The sequence below is a fragment of the Etheostoma spectabile genome, chromosome 15 (genome assembly GCF_008692095.1).
Source record: "Etheostoma spectabile isolate EspeVRDwgs_2016 chromosome 15, UIUC_Espe_1.0, whole genome shotgun sequence".
NCBI lineage: Eukaryota > Metazoa > Chordata > Actinopteri > Perciformes > Percidae > Etheostoma > Etheostoma spectabile.
Window position 1 is genome coordinate 29,440,942 of NC_045747.1, and position 14,579 is coordinate 29,455,520.

The following is a 14,579-nucleotide window of genomic DNA, read 5'->3' on the forward strand; positions in this document are numbered from 1 at the left end:
AGTGTTGGTTGAAATAAACACATACTTTGTCGATTTACATGTGAAAATGTGTTGGCTTAATGCACGCTAAAAGTACAGTTTTTTTAAATGAGCTAGCTACTTCATAGCTGTTTCTGGTAAACAGAAAGCTCAGGGTCTATCTCTGAAGGGCTAAGACACGTAACACGTTTATTTTTTTTAGTTTTATTGTTATAAGGATGCGTACCAAGTAGTAGGCACACTGTTAAAATGTCTGCAGAATTGTTTTGTTTGTTTATTCTACACCTCTGCTGTTCTTTAACCACCAAATGTAGCACATGTAGACTTTATATTTCAGTTTTCTGTCAGATTATCTATAGATCTGGACATTTCCGTCTTACTTAAAGGCCGCTTTGTTTCATGGAGAAAGAGAAAAGAGACGTGCGCTGCCCGGTTAGGATGGTGCGGTCCACTGTAGTGGTTTCTGAGATCGTTGGGAAACATATCTACAGGTGAGAAGGATATATACATTTTTTAGACCCCTAAACAGTTGTCTCTTTTGGAAAGTGGCTTGTCAGTTTTCTTTTAGTGGGACAAATCTACCTCTTCTAAATATTGGGGTTGGGGGGGGTTATAACCCCTGCACAAGGCACCAAAAAGTGGTGAGATCATGGTGTGGGTTAAAATCTGTACATTTGTTACGTTACTTTACTTCCATGACGTAATAACGCACTTCACAGCGATTAACTTTTATTTTATATTATACATCCTACTTATAAAATAATTGTGCCGTTGATATTTTTCTATTGCCACAGTGGATACCTTTTAGCAAAAAAAATATAATTTTTAGTCTCAGAGTGTGTGTGTGTGTGTGTGTGTGTGTGTGTGTGTGTGTGTGTGTGTGTGTGTGTGTGTGTGTTGTGGGTTAATAGGCTCGCTGTTTGAGGTGTCATGGTGTTACTCGTATTAACGGGAATAATTGAGTTGCTCAACACGACCGAGGACCAGTGAGCGCTCTTTGTGCCATGCTGCAGAGGAGAGAGACCTAGAGAGACCTTCCTCTATACATATAAACACACACACACACACACACACACACACACACACACACACAAACACACACACACACAGACAGCTGATTCATCAGGGTTAAACTGCTCTATCTCCTCTCTGAAAAGGTCACTTTTAAACACTTCATATCCTTCTCTCAAATTAACACACACACACACACACACACACACATCTGTTACCATTTCTGCACTTTATATCTCTCTGCATGTCATCCTCTGAAGGCAGTTTTTGCAAAAAAACTTGTGATTTCAGTGACCATATGTGTGTGTGTGTGTTGTGTGTGTGTGTGTGTGTGTGTGTGTGTGTGTGTGTGTGTGTGTGTGTGTGTGTGTGTGCGTGTGTGTGTGTGCCACATTTATGCGTGGAACCCTGGGGTCCCAAATGCGCACGCTGTGCAAAACACATACCACAGAAAGTCTGAACAAGACAGACTCAAGTGGGCAGGAGAAAGAAAAGAGTACAAGAAGGAAGGAAGGAAAGAAGAGGAGGAGGCAGGGACAGAGAAAGAAGGAGGGAATCAGGGATGGAAGAAAGGATGGAGGGATGAGCTCAGCTGTGTCCTCGTCTCATTTTCAATCTCGACCTAATTAATTGGGCTGAATTAATCTCGCAGCAAGCAAATTTACACACATGCAACCACACAATGATTTTGTAACCCAAGGGTAACACGTACGCTTGCCTGTTCACGCTCGCACCACTTTCCATTTGAAACACAAAGACATGTGAATAAGCACACACACACTTACACACACACTCACACACACACACACACACACACACACACACATACATGTACCCTGCTGCGTGCCTAGTGGCAGGCAGCACAGTCGGACATGAAATACAGTCCAATAGCATCATCCATCTGCTTTCCTTACCCCTCCCTCTCCCTCCTTCTCGCTCTCTCTTCATCCCTCCATCTTCTCCATCATTACTCCCTCATCTCCTCCTCCCTCTATTTTTTCCCCTTCTATTCCTCTCTCCCAGTTCTTCCCTACAGCATGTCTCCTTCTCCAGCCCTGCTAAATTCTTTCTCCTCGTCTCTCTCCTTCTCTCCCTGCTGGACATGTGCTTCGATATAAACTTACAGTAAATCACATTTTCTCTTTCCAAAACGATGTCTATCTGTCTTTTTAATGTGACAAACACAGATAGAGGAGACAAGAATGGACTGAGACTGCTGTTGGACTGTGTTCACACGTTGTTTTACTGTGTTAAAAGTGCTGGAGAGATGGAACACAAAGCCTATTATAGGCTTTGTTTCTATAACGACTGATTTAACCTTACCTGTAGCTGATGAGTCAAAGTAACTTCTCGTGCACACTTGACTCATTAGACATGTTATTATATTCCATAAGTGAAAATAGATTAGACCAAAACAAAAGCAGGACAACATTTTTTAGGTGAACTACCAAACTGAAATAAAATTCAAAGATAATATTCGTTACCATCAATCAACACCAGAAACAACACATATAAAACAATAGAATTGGTAAAAATAAAAGCATATCATACAAGAGCATACAAGAGTTATCTTGAGATACTTTACAGATGGAGATGGTCTAGACTACACTCTATAATTTACAAAGACCCAACAATTCCAGTAATTTCTCCTAAAAGCAAGCATTTAGTAACTCCCTTTTAGGGAGAATCCTCTGTGGTGAGGAAAACTTCCTTTTAGTGATAAACCTCAGACAGACCCAGACTCTTGGTAGGCGGTGTCTGACGGTGCCGGTTGGGGGTGTTATGTACAGTGGCAATAACAGTCACAATAATGATAATGGTACTATGACTAGAAATAGTAGTTGTAGTAGTTCCTGATGTAGCAGTGCACTGCAGGGCATTGCAGGGTGTAGCGGGGCACTGTAGTGCATAGCAGAACGTACCAGGACGTAGGGCATAGCAAGACGTAGTCGGGCGTAACAGGGCACCACAGGGCATAGCAGGACGTACCAGGACGTAGGGCATAGCAAGACGTAGTAGGGCGTAACAGGGCACCGCAGGGCATAGCAGGACGTACCAGGACGTAGGGCATAGCAGGACGTAGTAGGGCGTAACAGGGCACCGCAGGGCATAGCAAAGTACCAGGACGTAGGGCATAGCAGGACGTAGTAGGGCGTAACAGGGCACCGCAGGGCATAGCAGGATGTACCAGGACGTAGGGCATAGCAGGACGTAGTAGGGCGTAACAGGGCACCGCAGAGCATAGCAGGACGTACCAGGACGTAGGGCATAGCAGGACGCAGTAGGGTATAACAGGGCACCGCAGGGCATAGAAGGACGTACCAGGACGTAGGGCATAGCAGGACGCAGTAGGGTATAACAGGGCACCGCAGGGCATAGAAGGACGTACCAGGACGTAGGGCATAGCAGGACGCAGTAGGGGATAACAGGGCACCGCAGGGCATAGAAGGACGTACCAGGACGTAGGGCATAGCAGGACGTAGTAGGGCGTAACAGGGCACCGCAGGGCATAGCAAACGTACCAGGACGTAGTGTATAGCAGGACGTAGTAGGGCGTAACAGGGCACCGCAGGGCATAGCAGGATGTACCAGGACACAGGGCATAGCAGGACGTAGTAGGGCGTAACAGGGCACCGCAGGGCATAGCAGGACGTACCAGGACATAGGGCATAGCAGGACGTAATAGGGCGTAACAGGGCACCGCAGGGCATAGCAGGACGTACCAGGACATAGGGCATAGCAGGACGTAGTAGGGCGTAACAGGGCACCGCAGGGCATAGCAGGACATAGCAGGACATAGGGCATAGCAGGGCGTGTTAAGGCCTAGCAGGATGTAGTGGGGCGTAGCAGGGAACTTCAGTGCACAACACGACGTACCACGACATAGGGCATAGCAGGATGTAGTAGTGCCTAACAGGACGTAGTAGGGCATAGCAGGGCACTGCAGGACATAGCAGGGCGTATTAGGGCATAGCATGGCACCGCAGGGCATTTCAGGACATAGTAGGGCGTAGCAGGGCACTGCAGGGCATATCAGGACATAGTAGGGCGTAGCAGGACGTAGTAGGGCGTAGCAAGACGTAGTAGGGCATAGCAGGGCACTACAGAGCGTAGCAGGGTGTAGCACGGCGCGGAGCATGACCACAGCGAACGCTGCAATCATGATTTATGTGCCATCCTAATCCAAGGAAATCAAATGTACAGTGAAATAATACAATGGAATACAATTATCATCATGACAATAAATAGTTTCATACTGAAAATGTATAGTATTTAAGAATAAATGATAATAATAGAAGAAAAAAACTGCTTCTGTGCAATTCAAAATTGGATTGGGTTGGATTGGAAGGTATATTAATCGTGCAAGCACATCGCCAAGTCCAAGGTGGACTGGTTTGTGTGTTTCCAAGCTCACCTGCTATTTTGGATCATATATATATATATATATATATATATATATATATATATATATATATATGTATATATACATATTGCATTCAGAAAACACTAAGACCCCTTTTTTCATATTTTGTTATGTTGCAGCTAACACGGCCTCCCACCAAGTTCACGCCTAACCTACTCTACCCTAATGCCGTTGTTTTCTTCTTTGTAGCAGCATCTGTTAACTACTTCCATCTATTTGGACTTTACGTCATTGTTGTGAGTCGCATTGCAAGTAATGTGAAATTGTGTTATTGAGTTGCCTCGGAGTGAATTTAAGTTGGGCTTTTATTGTGAAAAAAAACCTGGAAAAGAGTAAAGTTGCGCTGCCGTTGGCAATGTGTAAATAAAGGCGTCCTTGTTCACGCTAAGACTACAAAGCTTCTGCGTTTATTGTCTGCATAAGTAGAGGCACAGTTCATAACCCTTAGCTACACAAGTGACGCAAAAGACGTTTTGAAATATGATTTGAGCGGCCAGAGCAGCAAGACTGAGATGCATCAGTGGAAATTTGATTGGAATTGTATTTTAAAGTGCCTCCAACTGTGGTATGGACGAATTTGCAAAATTCCAATTTAAAATGCTAAATAGCGTAAAGTGTGTTGTCCAACACCAGGACGTAAATTGGCATGGAAACAACACATACAGAAGTTAGTGGTGCGTTCAATTGCAACTTGTAAGCTCATGTTGCATTAAAAGTTAATATAGTACATCCTTCTGCCATCTAGTGGTTATCCTTTGTGTTGTGTAACAGCAATTGACTGGTGGAATAAGTTATTGTAAGAAGTTATTACATTTGAAATAAAAAAATGTAATATGGACAAACCATACAAAAAAAAAAACAGAACATAACTCAAATTGAAACAAACAGTCCTCTTGCGTGCTGCTCCCTGATGCCATCTGGTGGCAGAAAAACAATCCCACTGACTCAGCGGCATCCTCCATGGACACAGACACACACACACACACACACACACACACACACACACAAACCAGAGCCAGTTAGTCACTGACTCCATATTGTCTTAATGTGTATTTAGTCACTCTCTCTGTTAGGCAGGGAAGTCCAGAAGCCAAAGGTCTCAAAGCACACACACACACACACACACACACTAAGAGGCTCTTCTGTGACCTCTGACCTGCTGACTCCTCGTTTGTCTCACTTTCTCTGTCTGACCCTCTCTTCTCATTCACTCTCCACACTTTGCGCTTCCTTTGTCTGTTGTTTTTCTGTCAGGGTGTGCATTCACACGGATAATTACTTTTTTCATCTCCTCAAATGAATAGTTCAACATTGTGGGAAATATGTTTATTCGTTTTCCTTCTCAGAGCGAGAAAAGAAGATTCATATCCATGTCATGTCTGTGCGTTAGAGGATAAGTCTTGTGATAATCCTTTTTTAATAAATCCTCCAAAAAGCCCGAACCAACAATGAATGTATCCTACTATTATTGTGTGTACCACAGATTTTTTATTTAAAAATGAAACTATATATTTGCAAGCTCTTCTCATAGATGTACTACAGTAAGAACCGATAGGCTTGAAACTGATAATCAGGGATCAAAGTGTAGGGAAGTCAGAGTATTGAGAAATAGCTCCAGGCTAGCAGCCTCAGTATGTGTGCTAAGCTAACCTTGCCTTTACCCTAACCCTTTCCATACGGACATCATTTAAAATCTTGAGAATTCTGAATTTAAAGTTAGAAATCTGAGAAGAAAGTCGGAATTTGTAGAATAAAGCCAGAACTCTGAGTTTAAAGTCAGAATTCTGAGATTAAAGTCAGAATTCGTAGAATAAAGTCAGAATTCTGAGTTTAAAGTCAGAATTCTGAGATTAAAATCTGAAATCTGAGTTTAAAGTCAGAATTCTGAGAGTAAAGTCAGAATTCATAGAATAAAATCAGAATTCTGAGTTAAAAGTCAGATTTGTGAGATTAAAGTCAGAATTCTAAGATTAAAGTCAGAATTCGTAGAAAAAAGTCAGAATTCTGAGTTTAAAGTTAGACTTCTGAGTTTAAAGTCAGAATTCTGAGATTAAAATCAGAATTCTGACATTAAAGTCAGATTTCTAAGATTAAAGTCAGAATTCTGAGAATAAAGTCAGACTTCTGAGTTTAAAGTTAGACTTCTGAGTTTAAAGTCAGAATTCTGAGATTAAAGTCAGAATTCTGAGAATAAAGTCAGAATTCTGAGAATAAAGTCAGAATTTAGAGAATAAAGTCATAATTCTGACTTTAAAATCAGAATTCTGAGATTTAAGTCAGAAATCAAATACATTTTTCACCAGAGGCCCTATTCCTCTTCGGTATAGGGCCTTGAGAGTTACATAAGAAGGGTGGTATTCCGTTCACCATTCTGGGATCAGAGAGAAGCAGCTCGCCTGGGTTTGTCCAGAGGAAACGGAATCCACCAATCACTGATTACGTTACCTTGATGTCTAATCAGTACAGCAGTTGCTGGGAGCAGTTGCCAGGCAACAGATTAAACTAGCATGTTAATTAAAAAGAATTGGTCTCCTCAGCTAAAAAAAAAAAAAAGAAGAGTATAAAAGTATTTTCCAAAATGATTAAAGATTAAACTTTAAGACCTAAATAAAAGCAACCAATCTAGAACAAATACAGTGGTTTTAATCTATTTTACTCCATAAACCAGACATTTAGGCAACAACACATGTAGTGGAAGTAATAAATATTAATATTTGAATGTAGTGATATGTATTCTCTATGTATTTAAGATTTTACTCTTACGCTCTCACTGTATTCTTAGTAGTTTTTCAGTTACCTTTTGAACCCTTGACCAGCTGCTAGGGTCACCCTTCTACACACACACACACACACACACACACACGTCGGCCCCTTTGACCAGCCAAGTGGTCATCTGACACACACACACACACACACATGTTGAGCCTCAAGCCCTGAGGAGGGGTCAGCCGGTGGCCACGGCGACCGGCCCAAGGGTCAGTCTGGGGTCGTTGCGTTACCATGACAACAGAGGCAAGAGCCACTCAGCGGTCAGACCTGAGCCCGGGTCAGTGAATGGTCAAATGCACAGACGGGATTTTACACACACACACACACACACACACACACATAAGCAATATTAAACACTTACAGACATAATGCACTTTTGGAATGAAACCCAAAACATATTTACAATTACACAGACACACACACACACACACACACACACACACACGTTGTGTGAAGTTCCACCCACAATGGCATTAATAATGAAATTGTGCATTATTTTTGTTGTTATCATGTCTTTCCTAGTGAGGGCGCTCTTCTCTCAGTTAGTAACAACTGATCCATACATGTTGACAATGACGTGAAAAACAAGAACTGACATAACAATGTCAAAGGCATTTATTTTAAGGGTCTTTTATTTCCTAATGATTTCCTAATATTTTGTATTTCTAATACATTTTGGGGGAAATTCCTTGAAACAACTATTTAATAGAAACGTCCTGCTGTGACCGTACTTATTTGAGATCTCCTGAATAATTACCTTGAAAGAACTGCTCCATATAGGGGAAATATTAATTCCATATTCATATTTTCTGAGACTTTATTCCCCTATTTTGGTGCTGAAGTAAGCCTGCTTATATGTAGACAAAATTTACATTTTTGCATGTTCATCTGATCTGCAGTTAACTGAATAAAAGACGATCTCTGTTACCAATTTGAATGAAATAAATGGAAGTAGACCAAGTGACCTAGTTTTTTTTATAGTAAAATATTAGGAAATGAAGAGTTCCAAACAATAACAGAAATCCCTTTACAATTAGTAGTTGAAATGTTGCCTGTGTCATAACAGAAATTCAACATCTGCAGATTTTCTGTCTTACAACGGTCCAGATTTAGATGTTCTCCTATTCCTTCAACTTGACGTGAGGAATGACGTCCTCACCAGATGATGTCTGATGTCTCAGAGCTTCTGAAGACCTTTCTGATAATTATAAGTAATCTGCAATCTGCTCTTAATACATTTCAGGCAAACACACCCATTCATGGGGGTAGCCAACATGTCGACAATACTGCTAAAACACTGAAAAATTAATAATAATTTATGGCTCCCCAGTGGGGAAATTACAATTTACAATCTGTGTACACTTTGTTAGTATCACTACACACAGGCCTGAAATACACTCACACACACTCAGGACCTATTCATGCACAAATGGAGAGAGGTCAGAGTGAGTGGCAGCTGGACCAGCACCCTGAGCGGTTGGGGGGGGTATAGTGCCTTGCTCAAAGAGCACTCGGCAGTGCCCAGGAGGGGAAGTGACACCAATCCACCCTTTGTACTTTGGTCCGAACTTGAACCGGCGACCCTCTGGTTCCCAAACCAACGCCCCTATGGACTGAGGTACTGCCACCCCGATAGCTAAAAAAATTTTGTAACTTAAAGACAGTATACACCATTAATATAAATACAAATACAAATGTGTTTGAATTAATTGTATTTCTCATGTCATTTATTCAACTACTCATTTCTATTTTGTGCATGTGTCCTTGCAAAGTTCCTTGAATGCCTTTGGCCCTCATGACATCCTGATTTGAACGTATTGTTTTTGGCCTAAAAGTAGTGAACTTTAAAAAATCGGAGTCCAAAAATCCTGCAATTTCTATCATTATGATATCAATCATGCTTTACTCACCAAAAACGTTATTTTCAATCCTAGTCGATACAGGTTTTTTTTTTTTTTTTATTAAATAAAAAATGACCAGATAGGCTACAAAACCATACAAATTACAACTATAATATCTTTTAAAAAAAAGCAACCTTTCAGGTTCACAAAAAATATCCATCTCAGTTTTTCAATACAAACGCTGAAGCGTTTTTTTTGTCTTTTTTTATTGACACTGGCGCTTTATTCACAATAATGTTCACAGAGTTTTTTATATCATTATATTATAAAAAAGAATACAAAAACTAACAAAATGTGTCTGCATACTTCATCAGCAAACATCTTACATATATATATATTTACATATATATGTACTTAATAACCAGTACATTCCTTCTTTTTAAAGTATGCTCTAATCTCTTCCATATATTAATAGATTCTTAATTTAAAGTCCATCTGCAGTTGACCCCCTATTATTATTATTATTATTAATGTTATTATTAATATTTTCTTTTGTAATTATTGATATCATTTCTACTTTCAAGCTATACCATTTCCCTACATAAACAACAATACACAATATATACAACAATATTGTATATTGTAATATATAAAAGAACCATGAAACTATTATTCTATATTTGTTATCTTGCTATATATATATATATATATATATTATATGTATTATATATACATATACGGTTTATACAGTACATATATAAAAATATAACGTGTGTATACAGTATGTATGTGGTTTATATACATAAATATACTGTGTATATACAGTACACGTATAAATGTACTGTGTGTATATACAGTATACATGTGGTATATATACATAAATGTATTGTGTGTACATAAATGGGAAGTATTTAGAGTTGAAAAAAATGAAAAGCTTTGACACATTGCATGAATTGTTTATAATTCTCTATAGATATTGTTATTGATTTTTTTATTAGGGATTGCCAGTCAGATCCAGCTGTGCTATTGGTTGAGAGGAGATATGATGTGACCCAGTGGGATTCAAGCATCACGCCACTTCCATCTTGTTGTGGAGTCAACATTTACCAGAACTTACATCCCCTGTAATTTAGTGGCACATGGGGTACATGTATTTCTTATTGTGTCATAGAATATAAACATTTAAATAAACATAAATTATTTTCATTACGTCCTTCTTTTTCCCTCACAGGTTTTGGATTAGTTTTTTGGACACCTGCACAAAAAAATCAGTTTGTTCCTATGTGTTCATGGTTACATCATTGTGTATATTATCACAAAGAAGATCCCTAAATACATTTATGTAAGTGCTTTAAGTATGCACAGTATGAAGACATTTGCCTTAGTAGTTCTATTATAAGAGATGATTGTCTGCAGTTACTACAGTCCCTTTTAGTCAAATTAAACCTCTAGACCACACACAACTTACAAAGACACAATCGTTTTCCCCAAGAGCAAATATTTTACACCCAACACTAGTAGAAATCTATAAAATATTCATCTTCCAAACAGTTGTGTTGTCATGTATTCGGGGGAAAAAAACTAAAGAAGCCATTCAGGAAGGGGTCAGGTACTTAATTCAGTTTGTACTTCTAGCCAATAAAAAGGCCCTAACAAAGAACTGTTAGAGCTAAACCTCCAAATAAAGTACTCTGGTTTGAAAATATCCAAAATATCTGGACATATAAGGAATATAAGGACACGTCTATGACAAGAACTGGAGAAAATGGAGCAAATACATGGGAACTGATGCCATAAAATAACTGAGAATGACTAAGAAGGAATCTATTTGCCTGCCTGCAAAACCACTGAATATGACCGTTTCATATTGAAATTGTAATGGAAATACATACGCAGCGGTGGAAGTATTCAGATCCTTCACTTAAGTAAAAGTACTAATGTCACACTGTGAAAATACTCTGTTACAGACGATCCAAACAGTTCTGTGTTTAATCATTTTACCTGGACTCAAACGCTGTTATATTGTTATATGAGTAGTTTAATTCATGATAAAAATGTTGTAATATACAGTAAAATGTGTAAAGTAACTAGTGACTAAAGCTGTATGATTAATGTAGTGGAGTAAAAATTACAATGTTTCTCTCTGAAATGTAGAGGAGTAGAAGTAGAAAGTGGCATGTAAAGAAAAGTGAAGTAAAAGTACCTCAGATTTGTACTTAAGAGCAGTACTTGAATAAATGTACTTAGTTACATTCCACAACAAATGAACAAAAAAAATATATAAATAAATACCTAAAAAATAAATACAAAATAATACAAAATATAAACAAAAACATACAATCTATTCACATACTTGCATACTTCATCAGCAAAGACGTTGCTATAAATATATACATATATATATATTTTTTGGGTTTTATATTTACTATATATATATACATATATATATATATATGGAAATACTCAACTTATTAAGAAACAATTTTGTTTTGATTTGATCATTGAATGAATGTAAATAGTTTTTTACAGTATTTCGAGACACTTTACAGATAGACTAGGTCTAGACCACACTTTATAATTTTCTAATTTAATTCTATAATTTATATATTATATCAGAATCATATTGCAATGAAGCAACCTAATGTTTGCAGTGCCTCAGCGCTGCTCCAACAGAGAGCGCATCCTCCTGCGGGGGCAGTGACCTGGCCTTCAACTCACCACCTCTGCTACGGCACAGCGACCCGGCCTTCAACCTTGACCTTTGACCCCGGCCGGGTTGAGCCCGGGGTCGCCTCTCACGCCCACACACAGGTTCAGAGAGGGGTCAGTGGGCAGGTACCGCTGAGAGTCTCCGTGGTGATTCAGCTGCCGCTCGGACCCAAGCCTGGAGCTTTCAATCAACATTACCCGGACTTGTTTTTATTTAGTACAGCTTTATAGAAATATCAATGGTAGGGAAAACCCTGAACATTGGCCTGTCACATGGCAGATAAGGCATGAATGCATACAGTCTGCGTGTGGTATCACTGTTAACACACCAGGCCCATTCATTCACATGGCAGACATCTTAGATTTGGCAAGACAAAAGCTCTGGCAGCCATCTTAGGCGGGGCACATGCCAGCTCCAGCCGTTCTGCTGTTTATTGATGAACTCTTCAAAGAGTGCCTCTCACAGAGAAATCCCTCTCGTCCTGTGCAAACAGCGTCATCACTTCCTGCCCAGCGGGGTCAGGGCAGGGTGGGTCTGGGGTCGAACGCAGGTCACCGCAACGCGAGGTCAAAGGTCACCTCTTCGTCTGTTGTCCACGGTTGCTTAAATGGTCATATATATTCATTTATGGTCATTGTTTGCTAATGCTGCTGAGACGTAATGCTTTTATTTGGTACAAGGCTTGTTTAAGGAAGTTAGTCACATTCACGTGAAATATAGAATCGTTTTGAACGAGAAATTTCTAATTCAAGTAGCCCAATAAAATCTTTTGCTACAGAAAGAATTAAATTAAATTAAACCATACTCTGTTCTCATCACTGTTTTTTGGCAAGTGGAAACTGCTAATTATGATTAATATGATTAATGTGTATTAATATTAACTGTTAAATTGTTACTTAAAAAAACAAAAATACGTGATTTACTGTAAAGGAGGAAGACTGTGGACATGCTTCCTGCTTGGGAGGGGCAGTGTAGGTTCAGCGGGGGGTCACACAGAGTTCACCTTCATAGTTGCCTCTACTACCATAGTAAGTTACTGTAAATATGAATATATATGGATGTGTGCGTGCGCGTGTGTGTGTGTGCGTGTGTGTGTGTGTGTGTCTGTGTGTATATAAATTCCTTCCGAGCATTATGGGACCATCACTACACACGTTCTAGATGGTTAGATTGTTCTCTGTTGCCTCTGGTATCATGGGACATGGTTATGACATAACAACTCTTGCAATTTAATAGCAAATAAACCTTTATGGTTCTGTTCAGGTGACTCAAAGCACTTGATTAAAGGTTTAGAAGTACTTTCACAAAAAATAAATGAAATAACTATTTTATTTTTATGTGATATTTGCTTAAACCAGTGGTGTCAATCATAAGACCCGGCCCACCAACGGATCAAGTCAGGCCCACTGCATGACTGGTGTGAAAGTTGCAGAGAAGTTAGTAATTCCAATTCCAAATTCACCGCTTTAATCTCAAAGAATATCCAAGTTCTTATTTTTAAAATTATTTTTAAGATTATTTTTTGGGCATTTTTAGGCCTTTATTTTGACGGGACGGATGAAGACATGACAGGGGAGAAAGAGGGGGAACAAGATGCAGCATAGGGCCGCAGGTCGGCGCCGAACCCGGGCCCGCAGCACCGAGTACCAGACCTACCACACATGGACGCCCGCTCCACCAACCGAGCCATCTTTTTTTCTATTAATTTACTACTTTAATCTTAGATATGTTAGTTTTTTCTCTGATTATTATCCTTCTCTCCGTGGTCCGTGGCCTTAGAACGTTTTTTTTAGCAGGAGCAACTTGCTAACATCAAGCTGACAAGAAACTGTGGCAGAAAAAGTTTCTGATCTTTATGGAGCGGTGTACTGGTCCGGCCCACTTGAGATCAAATTAGAAGTATGAAGCCCATGAACCTAAAAACTGTCACTTTATCCTATTACCAATCAGAGTGGAGTAGTCTCTAACACACTGTCGATGACTGCTCTTGAGCTGCCATCAAATTTAAGCTAAGCAGTGCAAATCACAAAGGAATCAAGATTCTGTCACTGGCCTATCTCTCACCTCAAATGTTTTCATTGGCATGTATTTTAGTGGACAGCTGTAAAATGAGTGGGGAAATTACAATTTACACTCTGTTTTGTTAGTTATCACTACACACAGGCCTGAAATACACACACATGCTCAGGACCAATTCCTGCACAGATCTCAGAGTGGGTGGGCTGCCAGTGCTGGACCAGCACCCTGAGAGCGTTTGGGGGGGGGTACGGTGGCTTACTCGAAAGCACTTACGCACACATGATCTAATTCATGTGCTAATGTCAGGATATAGAGACAAGCATACATGACAAAAAGTTACAAAGATCAAATATGACCTCACAACCTCATCTAGGGTTTCGTATATATACACCCAGACCCGGCGTTAGCACAGCACCGGTGCCTTGACGACCCTAATGGCAATGCGTATTTTGGTGCCACTTGACTGCTTGCACTGCCCTCTGATGCTCCTAAACAGACTTTATAGGCATCAGAATCAGCACTGCATGTGACGCTAGTTAACGTTATACTTGGCAGCAGGTGACGTTAGCTTACCGCTAGATACTGGATTAAAGACGGTTAAAATCCTGACAGCCAGATGGTGTAAAGTGTGACTGTATTTATTAATAATAATAATAATAATAACAATGTATACTTCATTAAGTCCACAAGGGGAAATTACAATTTGCACTCATGTAACACATGTTTACACATGTTGTTATTTCACACATTTCACACAGGCCTGAATTACACACACATGCTCAGAACCTATGCATGCACTAAATGGAGAGATGTCAGAGTGTGTGTG

The 14,579-nt window shown here is 39.7% G+C and overlaps 1 long non-coding RNA gene across 1 annotated transcript in view; it reads right to left on the reverse strand.

The window, feature by feature from the left end:
- Positions 1-14,044, reverse strand: part of LOC116702826 (uncharacterized) — a 19,026-nt gene extending 4,982 nt beyond the window's left edge. Inside the window, exons 1-2 of the long non-coding RNA XR_004335264.1 lie at positions 14,033-14,044; positions 10,132-10,136 (exon numbers count right to left, since the gene is read on the reverse strand). This is a non-coding gene — a long non-coding RNA (uncharacterized LOC116702826). The remainder of the gene's footprint in view (positions 1-10,131; positions 10,137-14,032) is intronic.
- Positions 14,045-14,579: the final 535 nt, after the last annotated feature.